The sequence below is a fragment of the Protopterus annectens genome, chromosome 7.part0 (assembly GCF_019279795.1).
Source record: "Protopterus annectens isolate FY-2018-M chromosome 7.part0, PAN1.0, whole genome shotgun sequence".
Lineage (NCBI taxonomy): Eukaryota > Metazoa > Chordata > Ceratodontiformes > Protopteridae > Protopterus > Protopterus annectens.
The window spans coordinates 1,284,661,736-1,284,679,176 of record NC_056739.1 but is presented as its reverse complement, the minus strand read 5'-3'; the positions used below and the strand labels follow the sequence as shown (position 1 = coordinate 1,284,679,176).

General features: G+C 42.1%; 1 protein-coding gene across 2 annotated transcripts in view; it reads right to left on the bottom strand.

Annotated features, from left to right (window-relative positions):
* FRMD4B (FERM domain containing 4B) overlaps positions 1-17,441 on the bottom strand; it is a 2,055,076-nt gene that overhangs the window by 19,731 nt on the left and 2,017,904 nt on the right. The window lies entirely within an intron of this gene.

Below are 17,441 nucleotides of genomic sequence, written 5' to 3'. Positions count from 1 at the left end.
ATGCAAAACTGTTTGATGGCTGCTCAAATTAGGAAGCTAGGATTGGAGAAACATATTCCATGAGACACTACTCCTCAAATGTTAGACAGTCTTTTCTTATGTCTGTACCATTCAGTCCTAAGGTTTAAAACTGTTTCTGCACCCACTAAAAGAAGAGTGTTTCTCAATGTCTAGACAAGTTCAAATGAGATACAAAAGGAGGTTTTAAATACACACATACATACACAGAAAGAAACAGGGGTCTTACTATCTAGCTTACAGAAAAATTACAATTTTTGCCTTGATGAGATCTTAATCATGTTTCTGAGTAAGTCCAAAAACATTCCCTTGCTGTTATAAGTATGTCCTATAACATGTTAACTTTATACATTTTAATAATTAGCAAACTTTTCTTTACAGTATGAACAGTTTACTGTCACCCACTTCCTTGTTATTATTTTGATTTGTCTTACTGCTATGCCAATTATCTGTTTATGAGCAATAGGTGTAATTCTCGACCTTCTAGAATTACTTCTGTAAGTTAATCCAATGTAAAGAACCCCCAAATCCGTTTATTTTCTATTTTGTGAAAGCAGATTCCCCAAAAAATATAGCAACTGAGAACAGCCAGTTAGGATCTGTATGCAGCTGTAACAAGTTCGTTGTCAAACTCTGAAACCTCTTTCACCTGCCTCTGTATTTCACGAGCTGTGCCTCACAAGAAACTCGTAATGCTCCATACAGGGTCTCACTAACTACATGCATAGTGAAAAAAAAAATTCCTTCTTTCTTTGATAAGCATTTGAAATGTTGGGACCCACTAGAGTGAGCCCCAAGATATGGAAATTGAATGGCCAAAAGATCGGACTTACATACACTAGGTCTGAGAAGACATTTCTTGGAATATTCCATTTTCTTTGATGTTTAGCAAGCGATCTTGGAGTTGGCATATCTACGTTCAGGGGAGGGGGTTGGGGGACTTGCTCTATATATGAGAGACTGCAAGGGGTGTTAGAACAATTTTCAGAATTCACTCTTCTTTAGTGTTTTTGGTGTTTGGCTTGTTGGTAAGTGCTGACATTTCATTTGAGAGCCTCTTTCTTCTAGTACTGTTCAATACATCCAAATACACCCTACTGACAATGGAGTGTATGGGGATGCACTGAATAAAGCAGCATACAAAAAAAAAGCACAGGCCTTATTGATATGAAAGATGTAATTGCTTGTGAGCATTAAAAATTCATCCAGGAAGAAGGCTATGGTAAGCCATTTTATTGTTCTAACTTGCTTAAGTATTTCCTCATTACAGCCTAAACATCAAAGGTTTACACACTTCATATATTAGTTAAATGCATGCATATATCACTCTTACAAGCTACTTGTAGGAACCAAAATACAGGTGTATGTCCATAATTTAAATACTTCAATCCTATTTCAAAAAAAAAAAAAAAAAAACATCTGGAGAAATGTTTCTAAAACCAGCTGGCAAAATATCAGCCTGATCTATAAGCCACATGGGGAACTATGAAGCTACTCTTGTGATGTCACTTTGGAACTACCAAAAATTATGTGCAAAGGGATCACTATTAATTTACAGCAAATTATGTAATTCTCTGGTTCTCCTAATATGCCACATATGTACTTGATTGTCTGTTACTTGAATAGGCAAATTGATAAAAGGACTAATTTCAGTCACAACATAGGCCAATACAGCAAAAAATATTTTAAGTAAATGAGGTACAATAGCTATACAGGTTTAGATACTACTCTGTGGCAGAACTGGTGTATTATAGCAATAACCCACACCTGGGTGTGGGTAATGCTGGATTTACCCACAATTGGCGTGGTTTGGTCACGAGGGTGAAGCCCAAGTGGCCAAACAAAGCCAACTGTGGGTAAATCCAGCATTACCCACACCCAGAAGTGGGTTATTGCTATTAAACAATGACATTATTTAAGAAAAAAAATAATTACTTTTCTTAAATAATGGCATTGTATAATGCCTCCTTGCTGCCCTTCCGCAGCTGTCTGGTATTCTGCGGCAGTTCTGATGTACTGCACATGCGTATGCCTAAGCAGTACATCAGAGCTGTGGGCAAAAGCAACGGAGAAAGCAAGATCTCCGTTGCTTTTTACTGTTTCGCTATGTTAAATGGGTTTAACATAGCGAGACAGCTTTAAAAAAAGCAACGGAGAATCTCCGTTGCTTATTTTAAAGCTGTCTCGCTATGTTAAACTCATTTAACATAGCGAGACAGGTTTAAAAAAAGCAACGGAGAAAGCAAGATCTGCGTTGCTTTTTACAAACTGCCTCGCTATGTTAAAGGAGTTTAACACAGCAAGACAGGTTTAAAAAAAGCAACGGAGATCTCCGTTGCTTTTTTTAAACCCGTCTCGCTATGTTAAACTCCTTTAACATAGCGAGACAGTGTTTTAAAAAAGACTTATACTAATGGAAAAAGTCCGGGCGACCAGACCTTTTTTCATTAGTATAAGTCGATTTACAACGTGACCAATCAGCGTGCATGTTTTGGAATATTAATGGGGGGTCATGGTATAATAAACAGTACGCACTGTTAGAGAAGCAGTCTGCCACTAGATACAGAAGGCCTTACAATACATGTTAATTTAGAATTATCCACACTATCTGGTGTGAAAGCTATTACTATATGAAATGAATCATAAAGCTTCCCTCACTGAGGTTCATGCAGAACAAAAGACCAATTCAGAGAACCTTTGGCTTAATCATAAGGAGTAGGTTCAGTACAGCACAGGATGTAATGGTTATTTTAAAGTCATAAAATCATTACATGCTCAGAGGAGGCTATATGCCAAGTGACCCCCCCACACCTTATTGTCAAAAAGGTTTTAGCAATGATCTGCTGTGTAGGTGGCCCTACAGCTTGGCACTGCAGACTGAAATATTTGGTATCTACTATGGATACAACAAATTTCTAAGTCATATACTGTGATATTCTGCAGTTACAGAAAAGGTTAGTAAATGCTTTTCAAGCAGAAAATTAAAATGCTGAAAAAACAGGCAGCCCATCTGTTGAGTAGCTTGGCAAGTGCCACTCCCAGCCTTAAATTACCTATGTGTCACACTCCTGGGAGCAACAGCTTGCTGAGCGAGTGGACAGATTTGCCTTGCAGCTTAATGCAGTACACTAAACTCACAAAGTTACTCAGAAGGGCTCCATTCACAATCATGCTGTCTCACTAGAACACTAATTAATAGGTTAGAGAAAGCCTCCACAAGCCTATCACACTTTTTTTTACTCCCTCCTCAAATCTTCTAAAGATTTTAACTTTAATCTCTTTTTCATTAAAAATGAAAGCAGTAAATTAAGAATGGTTATGCTATGCTTCCATTGTTTAAATGACTGGCTGTATTTCAAATAGAAATCACAGGAATAAGTAATCAACATGACAATGTCAGAATCAAACAGGCTGAAGAAAAACAATAACTGCTAGCTTAAAGGAAACATTTTTGTTTGACTTGTAAGAAGACTGCCAAAAATCATGACTTCTTCTTTTAAAAGGTGTTCAAATGACAGGTAGATGGATGAGAAAATGATACTTGTGCCACTTGGATATATACCTTTATTTTAAAAACACTTGCTGTATTTCTCATTAATTCAGTCAATATTTTTTTTCTGCAAGAAATTCCATCAAAAAAGTTCTCTCCTCTTTGCTGGTCCCCTGTACGGGGCAAAAGAAAACATGCTCCAGTGCCTCTTTGGTACTGGGTCCAGCAGGTACTTAACTCTTTTCTAGTAAGCAACAAACACAAATTACTTGCACATCAGCTGAAATATGGCTTAGAACACAAATGAATAAAAAACAATGTATTATTACAAAAGTTTATCTTACTGCCAGAATCACCTGCCTCGATGTAAAAAAATGGCAGTGTATTTTATTATGAACCTTGTGATGACCGTGCACTGGCCCAGCAATCAAAGAGCCAAAATCCTCACCACTAACACCAGTGAGGGGCATCCACATAGGGAAAGGATAATAAATATACACACACAGTATCATACAACTTCCCTTGAGAGCACACAGAGATCACAGTCAGTCTGGGGCCGGTTTCTCCCTTTCTCTCCAGATCCCCAATAAGACTCCCCACTGGCACAGCTATAGGGTCCAGATCTCAGCCTAGAGAGCAAGCTAAAACCTCCAGCACCCCTTCTATCCAACCACTGCTTCATGTCCCTGCCCAAGTAGCTGACACACACACACACTTTGAAATAAGAGTTATATACAACCACAGAGACACTCCTGGGGAATGCTGGCACAGGTTCTCCAGCTGTGCCCCTTTTACCCAGTCTATACGGTAGTACCACTTGCCACCACTTACTAATATTTATCAGCTACTAAAAGGACCTTATGAAAAGGTGTCCAATTATACTGTGCAATATTATTATCCAAAAATGTTCATAGGTAGCTACTAGGCTATCTACCCAAAGGCATTTATAAGCCTAGCCGGAATGCGTTGGCTTTCACTGCCCCCTTAGATTAGTTCCCTGTACCTCTGTCCAGCAGAGCCACTGAAGTGATTCTTGGGTAAACTTTCTGTTTCCCATCCACTCGTCAAGGTTTCTCTTGAAGAGGGTTAGCAAGGAGATCTGACTAATGTAGATTGGAATCTTGTTCCAGAGCATGGAAGTCTCTGGGATAGGAATCCATCCCTCTAGCATGTCCTATTTATTGTTGCGGTGAGGTTCAGATCCCTGGAGCGTGTGGCTTGAGAGGATCTGTTCTTCTTTAGGTGGAGCATGTGCATCAATTCTGGGTTGGACATGGCCTTGTACGTCAGGCAGAGATCACCTCTGAATAGGTGGTATGCAACCGAGTACAGCTGGAGTTTCTTCAGTCGAGCTGCATAGGGCATCTGCTTGAGGCCAGTGATCCTCTTGGTGAGGTACTTCTGTGGTCATTCCAGTTGTTGCAGGTGTCTTGTAAGGTACATCCCAAATGGGGCATTGTACTCTATGATGGGTCTGATGAGTGATGCGTAGAGGTGCCCTATGACATCTTTTGGTCTGGATGCAAACCCTTTTGTGATTTAGTGGGCCACACAGAAGGATTTTCTAACCACTTTGGCAATGTGATTATCAAAGGAGAGGTTACTATCTACTTGGGTCCCTAGATACCTTATTACGTCTTCTGTATTTAGGGTGTTACCACCTATGTGGTAGTTTGTGGGTACTTTGTTTTTTCCAAAGGGGATGATTATGCATTTTTTGGCATTTAGCTTGAGGCCATGGTTTTGACACCAGGTATCTGTCTCAGTGAGACCCTTTTGAAGGATGTTTGCGTCAGCCGGAGAGTCAATTATAGCCCCTAGTTTGCAGTCGTCTGCGAAGTTGGTCAGCCATAGTCCTCCTGCGCTTGTCTGTACCTCTGAGAAGTATATGCCAAACAGGAGGGGTCCTAGGACTGAACCCTGGGGAATGCCACTTGTAACCGGTTTAGAGTCAGACCTAGCTCCCGCAACTCTTACCATGTGGGTTCTGTCCGTGAGCCAGTTGGCAACCCATCTCATGACGTAGGGGATTATATTCAGGCTGGTGAGCTTGTCTATAACACCTGAGTGGGGAATGGTGTTGAAGGCCTTTGCGAGGTCTAGGTAGACTGTGTGGACCACCTTTCCCTCGTCTATAGCCTTGGTAACTGTCTCAAAGAAGTCCACCAGGTTTAGGAGGCATGATCTGCCCTTAACAAAGCCGAACTGGGTAGGGACCAGTGTTTGGAGGTTTCCTACGTCTCTGTTAATGAGATCCATGATGATGCGCTTCATAGCTTTGCATACCAAGCTAGTCAGGCTTATAGGACGATAGTTCCCGGAGTCCTCTGTGGCTCCACCTTTGTGGAGTGGAATTACCATTGCTGTGCACCACTCTGTGGGCACGTAGCCTGTGGAGAGGCTGAGTTTAAGCAGTGTGTTTAGGTGAGGGGTTAGTTCATCTTTGAGCTCATGTAGGATGCAGCCTGGGACACCGTACGGTCCCACTGATGCTGTGTTTTTGGCTTTGGAGAGGGCTGTTTTAACCTGAGTGTCTGTGATTTCAGGGGCACTACATTCTTCTGGTATAGTTATGGGCCCTATTGGGGGTGAAAGTGGGTGATGTTTGCACTGAACCTGTCTGCCAGGATGTTGGCTATATCGGTCGGTTCAGTGTATTTTGTGCCATTTTGCACTAACTCTGAGCAAATCTGAGAATTGCCACTTAGATTCTTGACATAGCTAAAGAATGCCTTGTGGTTATCTTTGGAGTCCATGGCAATTTTTCTTTTGAAGCTAGCCTTGGATGATTTTATAAGGGACCGTAGTTTCTTGCTGATACTGATCAGGGATGTCTTCCCTTCTTGGGATTTCACTCTTTTCTTTACTAGTGTCCTCCTTCTATTGTATGGCTTGTTTATGGCAGGGGTCCACCAGACTAGTTTCCTTTTCTTGGAGGAGTGAGTCTTAGCTTTGTTTGGGATAGCACGATCCATGCATTCTTGTAGGTGCCCGTAGAATGCATTTGTAAAGGATTTTGAAGCTTGGACAATGTTATCCTTTAGCATGGTGGCTTTGAAACTTCCCACCTCTGTCTTAAGTAATTTGAAGTTTGCTTTTGAAAAGTTTGTCACGGTGGTTTCTTTGACCTGGGGTGGTGGCAGAATGTGGATATCCAGAGTGATTAGTTTATGGTCAGATCTAACCAGCGAGGGGTTGATCTCCGGTGTGGAACACCGGTCGCCCATGTTGGTGATGACCAGGTCCAATATGTTGTCACCTCTGGTGGGGGTGTTGACCAGTTGATCCAGGGTGTTTGAGTTTATAAATTCTAGGAAATGTTGGGCAAGGGAGTTTGTACTTGCAAACAAAAAGACGCCCAATGCTGAGAATAAGAACACTTTTAATTCCAAAAACAGATAAAAACAAATAAAAACAGGTAAGCGATTTCACGATTGCTCGCTTCTTCAGAACTTAACAGTATGAAGAAACAGGCCTTTAAATACAAAAAACTTCCAGTTAATTAAAACTAATTAAAACTGTTGGGTGTTAACACTTATCAGTGAACTAAGCCTCTCTTCTTTAGGAGAGGCTTTAAAGCAACAGCACTATTCAACCAGGTGGCACATATGCTTTAAAGTTGACAATCCATTTTAACTCAGCAAATTCAGTCTCACTACTCAAATCCCCTTCCCTTAAACTTTCATTTGATTTCTGTAGTACCAAGAACTTAAAGCTGTGACTCATACCAGCTTCAAATACATGTTTCGCTAATGCATTTGTTAATTTATTATTTCGTATATCACTCTGATGCTGCAGAATCCTGTCCTTAAACATACAGTTTGTCTTTCCTATGTAATATGAATCACATACATTACACTTAGCCATAAAGACCAATTTTTTTGTACAACAATCTGTACAAAAGGACAGATGCATAGGTTCCATGCTTAATGGATGCATAATCAAGTGTGTACAACTGCATGCCTTGCAAGACCGGCATGCATGAGTGCCCTTACGCTGGGAGGTGAGGTGCCTATATGGTTCAGTGTGTGTATAACAGAGTTACTGTTTTAAGTTCTTGGTGTTTTTAAAACAAAACCTAGGAAATTGTTCTATATGTTCACTGACAGAGGGATCAGTCAACAGGATAGACCACTTTTTCTTTATGACTTCACACACTTTATTAACCTCTGCTGAATAGGTCAAACAGACCCTATTTACACCCTTGTTGCTGTTAGTCTCTGTGTCCCTCACTATACTTGAGGAGCTGTCAGAGAAGTAAGGTTTTACTTTGACACCAACCGATGTATTCAGTTCTCTAATTTCCTTATTTCACTGCCCTTATAGCCCCTCTTCAATAGATCTGTCTTTAGCACTGTTAAAGCTTGCTCTAAAGAGTCAGCATTAGTTTGCAATCTCATGCACCTAAGAACCTGATTTTTAACCACGTTCCTAGTAATGTGGGATGGATGCATACTAGAACGATGTAAGATGTTATTTTTCCTGCATGGTTTCCTATACATTTTAGTGGACATGTTACCTAACATATCTTTGCTCACAGTAATGTCTAAAAAATCAATGATGTCAACAAAGTAGTGCAGAGAAAAAGATAATTAGTTGAAGTCTCTAACATGTCCACAAAGGCTTAAACCTCATCCATAGTACCATCCCAAACAAAAAAGATGTCATCCACAAGTCGCTTATAAAACATGACATGTTTTATACAGATCTTTGCTGAAGACACATTCTAGCTCCCAACTGGCTAAAACCAAGTTCACATACGTGTTTGCACACACTGTGCCCATTGCTACCCCTACAATTTGTAGAAAGCATTCTGACTCAAAGAGAAACAAATTATTCTCTAATATCAGCTCTAGCAGGGCACAGATCATGCTAACCTTAGAGTTAGAGAAGCCACCTTCTTTAATCAAGAATCGCCTTACCCGCTCAATCCCATCCTCATTGGGTATCACAGTAAACAGTGATTTCACATCTAGAGTAACAAACAACATTCTTTTGATGTCATTACTAGATCTACCCCTAGCCCAGTTGTATAAAAGCTCTAGAAACTGTTTACTATCTCTCAAAACTGTATCAACTTTGCCCAATACACCTCTCAGTTGTTTGTCGACATATAGTTAACATCACTTACCTTTCTTACTAACTTGTAGGGCCCTCCCAAGCTTGCAGCTTGTTTTGTCTGACAGGAATGAGAACAATTACCTGCTGCCCTACAGCATATTCTCTAGCTCAAGCATTCCTGTCATACCAGCCCTTTTTCTGCTGCTGGGCTTCTGACAGGTTTTCCTGGGCCAAGCCCATGAGTTCCCTGAGCCTTGTACTGAGATTTAGGACATATGCCACAACAGACTCCTTGTGAGATTCACACTCACCTTCCTACTCATCTCAAATAAATCTAGAGGTCTCCTCACCCTATGCCCATGCAGCAACTCAAAGGGCGAAAAACCTGTGGATTCCTGGGGATCCTCTCTGTAAGCAAACAACAGATGGGGCAAATATTTGTCCCACTACCTCTTAAACTGGCCTGCAAATGCCCGTAGCATGGACTTGATTGTAGAGTTTAACCTCTCAACAAGACCATTAGTCTGGGGATGGTAAAGGGTGGTCTTCAGGTGCTTCACCCCACAGTACTTCCACAGACAAGCCAGCAGGTCTGACATGAAACTGGAATGTCTGTCAGTCAGTATTTCTTTTTGGGAAACCTACCCTGCTGAAAATCTCTAACAAAGCATTTGCCACATTTTCTGCCTCAATGGAGGACAATGCCACTGCCTCAGGGTATCTTGCAGCATAGTCTACTACCACTAGGATATACTTTTTCCCTGTGGAAGTTGGGATATTCAGAGGCCCCACAATAGCCATAGCTACCTTCTGAAATGGCTCCTCAATCACAGGTAAAGGCATCAAAGGAGCTCTCACTTTGTCTCCTGCCTTGTCTACCTTTTGGCACTGCTCATAGGTCCTGCAGTACCCTGTTACATCTCTGGAAATTCCAGGCCAATAGAAGTTCTGCATAATACGTCTCTTTGTATGTTTTATGCCCATATGGCCTGCAAAGGGAATATCATGGGCTACAGCTAGAAGCACCAGATGGTAGGCTCTAGGCACTACCAACTGCTGTACCCTCTCACCTTCTAGCCCTCCCGCAGGGGTCCACTCTCTGTTCAGTAACCTTTGTCCCAGTATACAGATTTCCCCCTTCCCTTGAGAATCAGGTGCCTCGCTAGCAACTTGCCTCAGACCTTGCAATGTAGGGTCTGAGAGCTGAGCCTATCTCAACTCTCTCTTTGTAACCTTTTCCAGCTCCCCTTTCACAGGAAGTCTGGCATCCTCTGACAGTGGTGCCTCATTGTCAGCCTGGGTACTACTACGCACCTCTACCTTTGCAGTCACTCTGTCCAAGGGAACATCAGTACCCACAAGCAGCTGTGGCTCACCTTCAGTCTCACTGCTACAGCGTAGCTTCCTCCCTGAAGTAACCACCTTACCAGTCCTGGCTGCAAGTATGCCAAATGTCTGGATCTCCCCCAGGCTACCAGACCCACATGGTTGTCTTGAAGCCTGACTGCGTGTAACTGCATTAAACATAGTACTGCCTCATCAAAATACTCCCCTATCAGGACATCCGCAGGATGGTAGTTCAGTACCCTTGTTGTCTCAAGACAAACTGCCATTGGCTTTTTGTCTTCCCCACTTACTGACTCCCTCACCTTTTGTTACCCACCTTGCCTCCGTGGACATCTGTATGCCACATGGCCCCACTGCTTGCATTCAAAACATTTAACCATAGGTCCTGGATGTGTACCTGGACTAGTGGCTTCCCTGCTACTGGCAGATTATGTTGGGGCAATCTGTGCTGCCCACCATGGGTGCCTTTAGACCCATGAGCAGTACTTGGGGTCCCTTTCTTGTACAGGGATGCTCTGCTTGCTACGTATAGGTCTCTCTTCTTCCCCAACTCATCTGAAGTAGCACATTGTCTATCAGCTAACCAGATCCTTATGTCCTCAGGCAAAGTGCTAAGGGCTTGTTCCCCTCACCAAAAGGTCTGCCAGCCCTTCAAAAGTGGTGACCTGTCATCCACACACCCACCTATGAAAATAAGTGCTCAGTTTAGCAACATATTCACACACACTTTCATCTGCCTTGCATCTATGCTCATGAAACTTTTTCCTATATGTTTCACGTGTTAGCTTAAAAATTCTAACAAGTGGTTCTTAACAGTAGTATAATCAAAACATTCCTGATCAGAAATTTTAGACAACAAAGTTACAGCTTTACTATGGAGTAAGGAGGTCAGGAACCGTACCCAGAGCCTTTGGTCAACATCATACTGTTTACATACCCTCTCAAACATATGAATGAAACTATCAAAATTATCCCCCTCTTTAAACTGCAGAAGAAATTTACTGACCTTTTGTGCTTCTGGGATCCAGTTACTCCCTTCCCCATTACCTCCATGACTCTGGCGAAGAGTCAACATCTCCTTCTCATGCAGCCTCTGCCTTTCCTTTTCTCAGCTTCCAGGCGTAGCAGTTTCTCATTCTCCTTAGCCTGCAAACGTCGCAGTTTCTCATTATCCTCACTCTCTTAGACGCCTCAGTCTTTCTACCGCTTCTATTTTCACATGCTTGGCCTCCAACACAAGTTTCTTTAGCTCCAAATGGATTTTTAGGTCCTCTGTAGAAAGGTTGAGCTGTTCATTCTCTGAGTGTGGTACATCTCCACTGCCAGTCTGATTGTCCTCCTGGTTGCTGTGGATCTGATGCAGCTGTGATCAAAGCTGCAATCATGTCTGCCTTAGTCAGGATTCCATGCACCAGTCCCCTAGCCTGGTACAACTCAGCCAGCTGGCTCCTAGTCAGTTTTCCATACTCCTCTGCTGACATGCTTGCCTGCTCTCCCTGACTAACTAGGCTAATAAAAGAAATAAAACAACTGTGATCTGAACTCTGAGTATTCACTATGTGGCTAATTTAGAGTACAAAACCACCTTCAGAGATCACTGTACACAAGCTACAGGAATTCACACTATCCACACCACTGCAAGCCAATTAGTATTTGCTAACCAATTAATATGTGGTGTGGATATCCCACCACTGCCAAACAATTAATATGTGACACCCGTGCACTGGCCCAGCAATCAAGGAGCCTCAATCCTCATACCAGTGAGGGGCATCCATATAGGGAAAGGATAATAAATATACACACACAGTAAAGTACAATTTCCCTTAGGAGCACACAGAGATCACAGTCAGTCTGGGGCTGGTTTCTCCCTTTCTCTCCAGATTCCAATAAGACTCCCCACTGGCATAGGTATAGGGTTCAGATCTCAGCCTAGAGGCCAAGCTAAAACCTACAGCATCCTCTCTGTCCAACCAATACTTCATGTTCCTGCCCAAGTAGCTGACACACACACATTTTGAGACAAGAGTTATATACAACCACAAAGACACTCCTGGGGAAGGCTGGCACAGGTTCTCCAGCTGTGCCCCTTATACCCAGACTATACGGTAGTATCACTTACCACCACCCACTAATATTTATTAGCTACTAAAAGGCCCTTATGAAAGGGTGTCCAATTATACTGAGCAATATTATTATCCAAACGGTGTGACTGAACAGCAAGGCTATTGGTGTGTCTTTGTACAATACCACTAAATACACACAATGTACTCTTAGAGCTTAAATTATCTCTACACAAAACAGCCACAGTTGAAAGTTTTAAAAATACTTAATAATAAATAATAAAAATACAAGACAATACCTCTTACTACACAGTGCTATTCAAGAGTTCAGATATCACAGATAAATACTTAAAATAATACAGTAGAAAAGTTCTGACATCAATACAGAAAAAAAAATCTAATCTTCCTAGTTCCTACCTATACCTAACAGAAAACAAAGTTCCAAAATAAACTTACATATAGAACACAGGCAGAGTGCTGTTGAGTTGGATGTTTTCAAGACAAATGCTAAATACCCTCATTCTTTCTGTCCTTAAATTGATAACACAGTACCACTGATTCATTTCAGATTGCATCATTTCTTTCTGGTTCCCAGGCTAACAGAAACTCAGAGGTTGATAGCCCTTTTGATCTTGCGGCTGGTCAGGAAGCCAGAGCAATAAAATAAATTATACATGCAATTTCTAGCAATTAACTCTGGTCTCAAAACAATAGGCAGAATTCCTTCATTCAGATATCTTGGCTCTGAGCCCTGAGATCAAAGACAGTAATGAAATGCTTGACCTATCATCTTTCTTACACCAGAGTGCACTGTTGTTACATTTTTTTCAGTTCAACATCTAATACAGTCTTTTCACATTTAAGAGAACAAGCCTGTGGCTTACAATAATATTTACAAATGACAGAATTATCTACAAAATTCTTTCTAGCTAGACTGACAACCTTCACCTAACTTCACCATTTGCCCTGTCAAATGCTAGAAGGATATGTCCAACTGAAATTAAAGCATCCACCTCTTCATTTACTCCCCACAGCAAAAAGAAAGAAAAAAGGCAACATTTACTAATTTATTTTTTAAATGCAGATGTTGCCTGTGATACAGACCTCACTATAAGCAAAGTATCCAGCTAGCCCCAACTTAAACTTCTAAAGGTAAAAGAACAGTTTTTAAAAGTTAACAACTTTCTACTTGTTTTAAGTAATTTTACATTAATGCTGACAAATGTCACTGTTTACTGAGGAAGTGGTTGGGCTGACCTTAATGGACCCTTTCTAATTCATACAGGTATACACCAAGAATCACAATAATGGACACACAAGTCATGACTATGGATTTTATTTTGTGGGCGACACATTAAGTAACAGTAGAACTGCAAGCCTCACAGACCCAATAACAATGCAATATGTTCTGATTACTATTATAATACGTCAACACTGACAACAAAATGTGTGTGTGTGTGCGTGTGTGCGTGTGTGTGTATACATATATATATATGTGTGTGTGTGTGCGTGTGCGTATGATGTGCGTGTGTCTATGTATATAGACATACACACACACACACACACACACACACACACACACACACACGTGTATGTGTGTTGTAGTACTACTGAAACAGTACAGTTGTGTACACTTACCATAAATGTAGATGTTCAAGTCTATTCATTGTTGCAGTCCTGACTATTGGGATTTCCTGCTCTGAAAGCCGTCGGTCAGCCCAACTACCAGAGAAAAATCATTCCGGCTCTCATGCTGGTGGACGCTCAGACTGACACAAGTATGCTCATGTATAAAGGTAGCCATACTGCATCAGAACACCAGTCTTTTATTGCCCCCACAAATAACAGCCCTGAGAAGATTGAAGCTATCCCAAAGGATAGCCTGGCAAAGGAGGAGAGGCCAAGGAAGGGTCCCTTGGCTATGCTGCACAGTCAGAACATGCCTATTTATAGGTTAAGGGGGTGGAAAAGAAGACTGCAACAGTGAATATGCTCAAACATCTACATTTACGGTTAGTGTGCACAACTGTACTATGTTCTTCGTGTTTCACTGTTGCAGTCCTGACTATTGGGAAGATTCCCAAAGTAGAAAAGAGGGTGGAAGGATGCTAGGGAGAAGACAGGATGCCCTGCAGGATAGCAGTGGCAAACCCTGCTCTTGGAGAAAGATGCCAAAATGGTAGCATTTGGTGAACGTATGCACTGAGGACCAGGTGGCTGCCTCTAAAATGTCCTTGGTGGAAACCCCCTTGATGAAGGCGGCAGAAGTAGCAGTAACCCTGGTGGAGTGAGATTTAATCCCAACAAGGGATACCTTGCCATGAAAGCTACAGCAAAAGGAGATATAGATTTGGAAACAGTTTGCTTGGAAGCCGGTTTGCCTTCTTCACCAGGGGCAAAGGTAATGAAAAGCTGCTCAGTTTTTCTCAAAGCTTTTGTCCTACCCAGGTAAAATCGTAGCTACCTATGAACATCCAAGGAATGCAGAATTATCTCCCCTTTATTTTGTGGGTGGGGGAAGAAAGTAGAAAGACGTATGGCTTGATTCAGGGCGGTGTCAGAGATCACCTTGGCCATGAAGGACTGGTTGGTCCTATGAGAAACCCCATCCTTATGAAAAATAAGAGAGGGTTCAACTGCCATGAGGGCCTGCAGTTCAGAAACCCTCCTAGCTGAGGTGATAGCTAGTAGTATAGCTGTTTTCAAAGTCAGAAACTTGAGGTCAGCAAATTCTGCAGGTTCAAAGGGAGGTAAAGTTTTTTTTTTTTTAACATTTGTTGACTGGAAAAGTCTGACTAAGACAGAGCCTATTTTCAGTGGAGGTCCAGTGAGAAACACTCCAGACACATGTCTTTGGAATGTGGGATGAAACCAATGTACCTAGAGAAAAACCTGTGAATGCAGGGAGGACATGCAGACTCCACACAGAAGGCACCCGGACCGAGAATCGAACCAGAGAACCTCTTGCTGTGAGGTGACAATCTTCACTGGTGAACCATTGCGTCGCCTGTTTTACTAAAACAAAGTTCAGGTCTTAAGGAGGCAGAGCACCATTGCGTCGCCTGTTTTACTAAAACAAAGTTCAGGTCTTAAGGAGGCAGAGACTTCCTTCTGACAGGCCTAATGTGTATGACCCCCCCCCCTCCTGAGAAATTGTCATAAAAGTGGGTGGGAAAAGATAGGAGTGTGTGAAGGGACATAAGCAGAAACGGTGGAAGCATGGATTTTAATTGAAGAGTAGAAAGTCACTGACTTAGCAGTGAAATCAGGTATTCCAGGATGCTGTTAATGTGAACTGACTGTGGCTCTAGGCGGTGGTTTTTGCACCAAATAGAGAAACGTTTCCATTTAGCTTTGTAAGATTTCCTAGTGCTAGGTCTTCTGGATTCCCTGAGGATGTCTAGCACCTGTTTACTTGGGGTAGCGACTGTACAGGCCATTGTGGAATTATCCATGCTGCCAACAACCCTTCCCTCATTTTTGAGTGAGGAGGTCCACCATCTGAGGCAGAATCCACTGTGCCTGGTTGGCGATCTGGAGGAGGAAAGGGTGCCAATGCTGTCTGGGCCAGTCTGGGACTATCAGTATTGCTCTTGGGCCCTCCTCCCTTATCATGAGTAGGACCAGAGGAATTAGGGGTATGGGGGGGGGGGGGGAATGCATAAATAAAAAGTTGGGTCCATGGGAAGGAGAAGACATCTGTTTTCCAGGCCATCTTCTATTTGATCCTGGTGCAGACGTTTTGCAATTGCTTGTTCTGTTTGGATGCAAAGAGATCCACTTGTGGGACCCCCCCCCCCCCAGGACTGGGTTATGGTCTTGAAAATCTCTGGGTGCAGGTGCCACTCATGAGGGTCCATAACATTCCTGCTGAGGATGTCTGCTAAAGCATTCTGAACTCCTGGTAGGCACTGTGCCATGAGATGCAGTCCCAGCGAGTGTGCTGTTTTCCAGATTTGTTTTGCTAGACAGTACAGGGGGTAGGAATATGTTCCTCTCTGTCTGTTGATGTAACCCATTACTGTGGTGTTGTCTGTCTTTACTAGCAGATGCCTGGTGTCCCTTTCTCTTTAAAGGCTATTAAGGCTTTTTACACAGCTATGAGTTCTTTCCAATTGATGTGCTTGTTTCTGATGCTGATTTTCCACTTCCCGTGGGTTTGTAGGTTGTGGAAGTGGAGCCCCAGGCTATCTCTGAGGCATCTGTAGTAAGGGTCTGTCCCTGAGGACTGAATATGAAGGGGAGGCCTGGGTTGCGGGCGCAAGTCTGTGCCCACCATGCAAACTCCAGTTTGAGGCAGGGAATGAGGTGTATCTCTGTCTCTAGTGGTTGGAAGCTCTGGCACCACATGTTCCTGTGATACCACTGTAGCTTCCTCATGTGCAGTTTGCTAAGGGGAAAGATGAGCATGCATGAAGCCATGTACCCTTGGGCTCTTAGGAATTCCCTTGCTGAAATCTGATCCTTCATTTGGATTCTTTGGAAGTAATCTTAGGAATTCCCTTACTAAAATCTGATCCTTTATTTGGATCCTTTGGAAGTAATCTGTTAGGAAGGACACTTTTTCTGGGGGGAGGAAAGTCCTTTGGAAAATGGTGTCCAGGACAGCTTCCAGGAAAACAATCCTTTGAGTTGGTGAAGTGATGGACTTTTGGAGGTTCAATGTGAACCCGATGGAAGACAGGAGGTTCTGGGTGATGCTTTCCAGTTTTCCTAATTAAATTACACATCACAGCTTTTTGTCTGATTTACAAAAAGATGGAAGAGATGCTGAGAATGGTAAAGCTAGAGCTGAAAAGAAAACGTGAAATGTGACTCTGTAACTGAAGTATGACTGACTCTCTTATACAGTGCTGTAAAAGTTATAATTATACAGTTGTTATACACCTAAGGGCAAGGACAAAAATGTTCAGGGTAAGGAAGGAGATGAACTACATCACAGGTCAGAAAATAAGAGTAAAGGGCTTAGTAAAGGAACTAAATCACAGGCCAGAAACAAGAGTAAAGGACTTTAACATGTTTCAAACAAGAAAGGGGGAAAAGTCAGGCATATGACCTTTACTTGAAAGAGGTGTGAAAAAAAATTTTGCACTGCACAAGAGCATGCACAAGATTAAGTAATAGGGACGACAAATAAACTTTTACAGAAACATAAGACATATTCATGAATGGGTGATAGATATGTGAAAAACTGTGCCAGAAGACATAGCACATTCTGACAGTCACAATATGGAGTACCAGCCTTGTAAAAAAAATAAATAAATGCAGTGTCTACATATCTACTACAGTAAACACACATATGGGAAACAACCAACAGGATCTTCATATCTTAGCAGAGTAAGTTATGACAGACATCAGATTATGAGTCATGAGCAAATGTGAAATAAGTGCAAAATAAACATGCCTAAATGAAATTGTGCTTTAAAAAAAGGCATGTGATCTGTTCTAACATGTCAGCTGGATAA